The sequence below is a fragment of the Phoxinus phoxinus genome (genome assembly GCF_949152265.1).
Source record: "Phoxinus phoxinus genome assembly, chromosome: 19".
Lineage (NCBI taxonomy): Eukaryota > Metazoa > Chordata > Actinopteri > Cypriniformes > Leuciscidae > Phoxinus > Phoxinus phoxinus.
In genome coordinates, this window is record NC_136894.1 from 9,983,987 (window position 1) to 9,989,986 (window position 6,000).

The 6,000-nt window shown below is 39.2% G+C and overlaps 1 protein-coding gene across 1 annotated transcript in view; it reads right to left on the reverse strand.

Annotated features, from left to right (window-relative positions):
• The window catches only part of fam49al (family with sequence similarity 49 member A, like), a 41,236-nt gene extending 35,481 nt beyond the window's left edge, over positions 1-5,755 (reverse strand). Inside the window, exons 1-2 of the mRNA XM_079589924.1 lie at positions 5,631-5,755; positions 600-697 (exon numbers count right to left, since the gene is read on the reverse strand). The gene's annotated coding sequence lies outside the window, so the exon portion shown is untranslated. The remainder of the gene's footprint in view (positions 1-599; positions 698-5,630) is intronic.
• Positions 5,756-6,000: the final 245 nt, after the last annotated feature.

The following is a 6,000-nucleotide window of genomic DNA, read 5'->3' on the forward strand; positions in this document are numbered from 1 at the left end:
GCTTGGACGCAATGAGCAAAAATGAAACAGGTACTTGCAGATATGGCAGGAACACAATGCATAAACATGAGATGATACTTGAGATCATCAGCAGATGAGATGGACTTGTATTGTTAGCTTTGAGTCTTTGTCTTACAGAATTGTTGGAGCACACACACACACACATAAGGTCAGATGGTAGCTCCCAATTCAGAGGCTAAACCCTTCGAAGGCCACATTCGAAGATCGATTGCGTCACAGCGGCGTGACTAATGCTGCCCTTATTCGAAGTGCTCCTTCAAATGCCGGCCTTGAAATACATCCTTCCTTTCCTGGGCAATAAAGGATACAACAGATGGATCCTTCACAGCCTACCCTACCCCAGAATTCATTGTGCGCTGGTGACGATAGGATTTTTTTTTTTTGAAGGTATTGCCGGAGTGTGTGCTCCAAGCCCTACCCTTCGATCAAAACGAGAATTGGGATAGCCCTTACTCTCACGTGAACGTGCAAAACTAAGGGGAAGGGGTAAGACATAGACATGGTCGCCCAAAGAATTTCAGATTTTGTTGCCATTTATTTCACACAGTTAATTCTTGTAAGCACTTATTGTGACTGACCTTTGAATAGTGTATTCAATGATTCTCCTGTTGTAGATTCTGCTGTATGCAGTTTAGTAGTATTCAGTTTCCTCACTGTATTGACTTCTGGAGCTGGCCTGTGAGAATACAGATGGGATTAATGTTACTGCACCAATATCATCTCTAGTCTCCCCACAGCATCTCAGACTGCTGCTGAGTCTTTGTGTGAGAGTCTGTCTACAGTTTAGGCTTGTAAGTGTTGCATAGTGTATTACTATTTATGTGTTTATCTCATGCTTACACATTCTTAATCCTCTCTGTCTGAGAATAGAGTTCAGTAATTGCTTACTCTATAAGAAGGCTGTGATAACTAACAAGCCAGTTAGGGGTGGTGGAACCCCCCTTTTTTCTTGAAAAACTGCTCCTTTTGTATCATGTTTGACATTATTCTTTAATCGACTGAACCCTGAATCAGATTTTATTTGTCAACTCAATCATGCAGTCACCTGTCAAGAAACCTGCAGAGTTGCATCATTTTTATACTCTTGCAAGTACAGTAGCTTTTGACATCCTCGCATATCTATTTTTGTTGTTTTCACATTCATCTTCTGTTGTTTTTATTGACACTTTCTATCTTCATTGTGGACCCACCAATTAGTGCAGGCAGATGGTGCGCATGACGGAAGAACATTTGAGCTGCATTGTGTGACAGACATAGTGGCAGCAAATGGACAAATGAAGTATGTTGAACTTTGAAGCACTATTTGAATATATGTCTGAGACAGTATAAACTCTGTTGGAGAAAAAGATTTTCACATAATTTTTTACCGTATGGATGAGAGGAGAATATGAGGAACTTGGGTGAGGCTGTGCGTGAATTGCCGCTGTGGGTGTGACAGCGTTTGCTGGTTTTTACTTGCTTGCCAAGTGTTTGATTGTGGGTGTTGTAAAATGGAGACCTTGGAAGCTTGTTTGTGTAAGTTGGTTTGTGTGTAGTGTAATCCTATGAACAGAGCTGAGTGAGAATGTGTTGGGTGGTTTTATTGTGGTGTGGTAAGGGAACTTGAGTTCTGGGCCGGGGGATCTCAGCAATAATGATGCACTATTGATGCAAATCTGTTTAGTCACAGGTTCCATGAGGGAGCCAGCCGGAGGAGGTCTGGGAGTTAAACCTCAACTAACTCTATTAATGTGTATTATCTCCTTGGTACGTCTATGTGTGTGAGGGGGGTGGGAGTGTGGAGAGACCTGGGAGTTCCTTATCTTGGCAAAACATCTGCTCTACTAATCTCTATTAACCTGTGGGCTCTCCAAATTTACCCACATCTTTCTGGGCTTGCTTCGAGCCTCCAGTAAGAGTCCTGGATTTCAGCGAGACCCTCTAGGGAGACCAGTCTCTGAGAAGAAATATCAGGGGGCTGGATAATGGAGCATTTGGAGATAAGCCTTGAGTTACCTTCAGGAATTGCCTGTAAGAGACATAGTCATATACTCTTATGAAGAAAGTGTGGATTACTGTCAGTACTTGAGAAGTGTGAGGAGAGTGTCATGGGGGTCTTTAGTTGGTGATGCTTGTTAAGGCAAACATCACTATTATTACAGTATTTCTCATACTTAACATTCTTAATATTCTTCATATCACCCAGACCTACCACCCTACCAAACACCGAATAACCATTGAGAACATAGCAACCATATCAATAACCTACAGTAACACTGCAGAACATCATTGTAATTGCCTAGCGATGCCCTAGTAGCCACCAGAATACCAACCACCTAACAATGCAGTTACATCCAATTAGCAACAACCTATCAATGCATATATAGGCATCTTCAGAAAATGTAAAATTGTAGTTCCTACCTATAGTTGACACCTATAATACTACCAACTGAGATGGTACTGTGTGTGCTATTGATAAATAACAGATCTTCCACCAACAGCGAGTCATTTAGTTACTTAGAATCAGCAATCATTCAAGATGTTAATAGGACATATCTGTCATGGAAGAAATGTGACGGAAAGGCATGATGTTCGCAATAGGAGCTGTCACGTTTTCATTCCCAAATGCGTGGAGAAAGAGGGGGAGATAGACATTTGTACAGTGACTCATAGTGTGCTTTCATACATCATACCAGCTATAGCTGCCACGGGGTTGGACACCCACGTACTGAACTGCTTCGAATGCAGAAAGCCTGAGTAAACCTCCTGTTATAAAATATGCACCTTGACACAACATAAATGAGAGGTGGGAAGATGAAGTTAAAGAGAGGAAAACGAAGACAGAGGGAATAATAAGGGAAATTTTTTTCTGAATCGTGAGACGTTGCTCTGCATACAACAATTTGTGTGTATGCTCTCATTCTCTCTCTAGAGAGTAAAATACAGTCTAACAATGGAAATGTGCCGCCTACACATTCACACTGGGAAAGTAAATGCGTGCGTGCGTGCGTGCGTGCGTGCGTGCGTGCGTGCGTGCGTGCGTGCGTGCGTGTGTGTGTGTGTGTTGTGTGTGCTTCAATGGTCACATCTGCTGCAAAACCCTGCTTGAAGAAGGAAGATGAGTAAGATGAATTTTGGTTCTATACACATGATATGTTTGTTTGCATGCATACACATCTGTATAAGTGAATACGTGCATGGATGAATGTAATTGTTGGAGTGTATTTGTGTGTGTGCCCATGTGTGTGAATGTATGTTAGTTAACTGACTGGAAAAGGCCTGTGGTGAGTTTAGGAAAAGCAGCTGCTCAGTTTTGTGCTTCACTTCATCACGGCTGTGATTAGAGACAGGCCTGACCTGAACCCTACAGTGGAGCACTGGGTCAACAATGATCTGCTCATCTAATCAAATATTTTGGATGTTACTTTAATAATGATAATAATAATAATAAATAATTAATAGTAATAAATAATAACAATTATCTGTTTTAGTAGTGGGATTTTATGCCAGTATGTGGCATCGAGAGACTATGAGTAGCAATTGAATCATTAATTCAACCGATTTGTTCAAAACACTGATTTAATCAAAAACAAATCAAGTGACTGAATGCAATATACGTACTTCCCTACTTTATAGTAGGCGAAAAAGTATGTGAAAAAGTATGTCTGAATTCATTTAACAGTTGGATAACATGGATAAGCTTCCAGTGAGATACCAAAGTGCACATCCCAATGGACACTTTACTATCCCATGAGGCCATTGTGAATGGCAGTAAAGAGACGCAACTTATACTGTAGGTTACATGACAGCATGACGACTGTAGTATGGATTACATTCATCCTTTTATTCTAGGTGAAACTCTAAAAATTGTAATATCGTGCAAAAGTTAATTTCAACTTAAAGGTGAAACTAATATATTATATAGACTCATTACAAGCAAAGTGAGATATTTCAAGCCTTTATTTGTTATAATGTGGATGATTAGGGTTTACAGCTTATGAAAACACCAAATTCAAAATTAGAATATTGTGAAAAAGGTTTTCATAGCTGTAAGCCATAATCATCGAAATTATAACAAATAAAGGCTTGAAATATCTCACTTTGCATGCATTGATGCATGCATGATTTTCTTTGAGTGAATAATTGAATCATTCACTCAATATAGGCCTATTATAAAAATAAAAAAACACTGATTCATTCAGGAATTAAACTGTGTGTTGACTGAAGTCCTATGTTTTTGTCTGTGAGTGTACATGGATTTAACATTATTCCTACAGTATATGTTTGTTTATGTTTGATTATGTCTAATTCATTTTTCTCTCTTTTAGGGGATCTACAATCATGTCTACATATATATGACATTATGAAAATAACTTTATCTGGAACTGCATGATGCAGTTCGTGTGCGAGTGAAGCGCTGTGTGTTTTTCAGCACAGTACCCACAACCTCTTTTTTCACATTCACTTCCCTCTGGGGAAAAACAGCTCTCCCCTGCCTTGCTGGAATCGGCCCCGGCCTATGAAAATCTCAAGTCATGATGACTGTGGGAGGTCTTTTATACAGCTGCAAGCTATGACAATCTTGTTTTTGATGTTGCTTTGCGAAAACATACGCCTTTGAAGCGCATTAGATGCATCTCTCTATCAGATCTGAGGATGGAATGATGGGTACAGAGAGGTATTAAAGCACAGAGGATAAAACTAGGGAACTGAGAAATAATATTAGGAAAATCTCTGTCCTCTATGTCCCTCTCCATTAAGATTGTTCAACCGCAATGAGAAAACACACAAACATGCTAAAAAACACTCAAACTGAAGTTTAAATCTATTGTGAAGTCCTCAGAGGAAAATTGTATTGCTCACAATTCAGGAGACTTAACTCAAATGAAACATACTTTAACTATAAACATGCGCTTCTCTCAGATGTTTCTTCTAACCATTCTAAGGGGAAATAAAAAAATGGAATTCTTCAATTAGAGGAACTTATCCTCTGTTCCCCTGTTTTTAGATAATAAAAAATGCTCCAGTTTTAAAGCATTTCCGCTCTTTATTTGTCTGAAAATATATCTCACTATTTTGACTACTCTTTATAGTGGATTTACAATACATTTTTAAATCTGTAAAATCCCAGTTTGCACTTTTAAAATCATATTAAAATTAATTTCATATTTGTAATTTGATTTCTTTTAAGGCGTGGTAAAGTATGATTTCACTTTTCTAACTTTAGTTAGTGTGAAATGTTGCTGTTTGAGCATAAACAACATCTGCAAAGTTACAATGCTCAAAGTTCAAAGCAAAGGAAGTTATTTGCTTTTAAAGAAAAGGACTAGAACAAAGCGGCTGGTAAGGACTACACGACATTCCTCCCGGGTTAGGGACCTCAGCAAGTCTAAAATGTGCATAAACCCCGCCCCCGGGAACACAGTCCATGTTGAGAAGAGGAAAAGTTGTTGTAGTCCAGCACATTTGTGAGTCAGCTCAAACTTTAGCATCCATCTTTTCACATGCAATAGAAAGTTACTCTGTGTGCATCTCACAACAGTTCCTATATGTGCGATTCATAGATTACCATGACAGAATATCCTAATTGAAGATAACTCCACATCAGCAACATAAATTCATCAACTAACCATTCAGAGACGTCCTGTTGCATTCTACATGTTGTCACTTCTTCTTGAGTCTCTCCATCTTTGTCTGACTCCGTTTTAACATTAAAGGCAGAACAGTTTCTGTCATTTTAGTGTGTCTGCGTGAGGTAATCGCAGCTGCTAACACACATGAGCTCTTGAAACCCCGCCCTCTGCAGCAGCTCATTTGCATTTAAAGGGCCAGGCACAAAACAGTGCGTTTTTGCAAACCCTCAAAAAGTGACAACTTTAACATGCTATAAAAATATCTGTGGGGTGTTTTGTGCTAAAACTTTACACACACACTCTGGGGACATCAGATATTTATTTAACCACCCCTTTAACAAAGAATCACTTCCCCCAATGCAGTTAT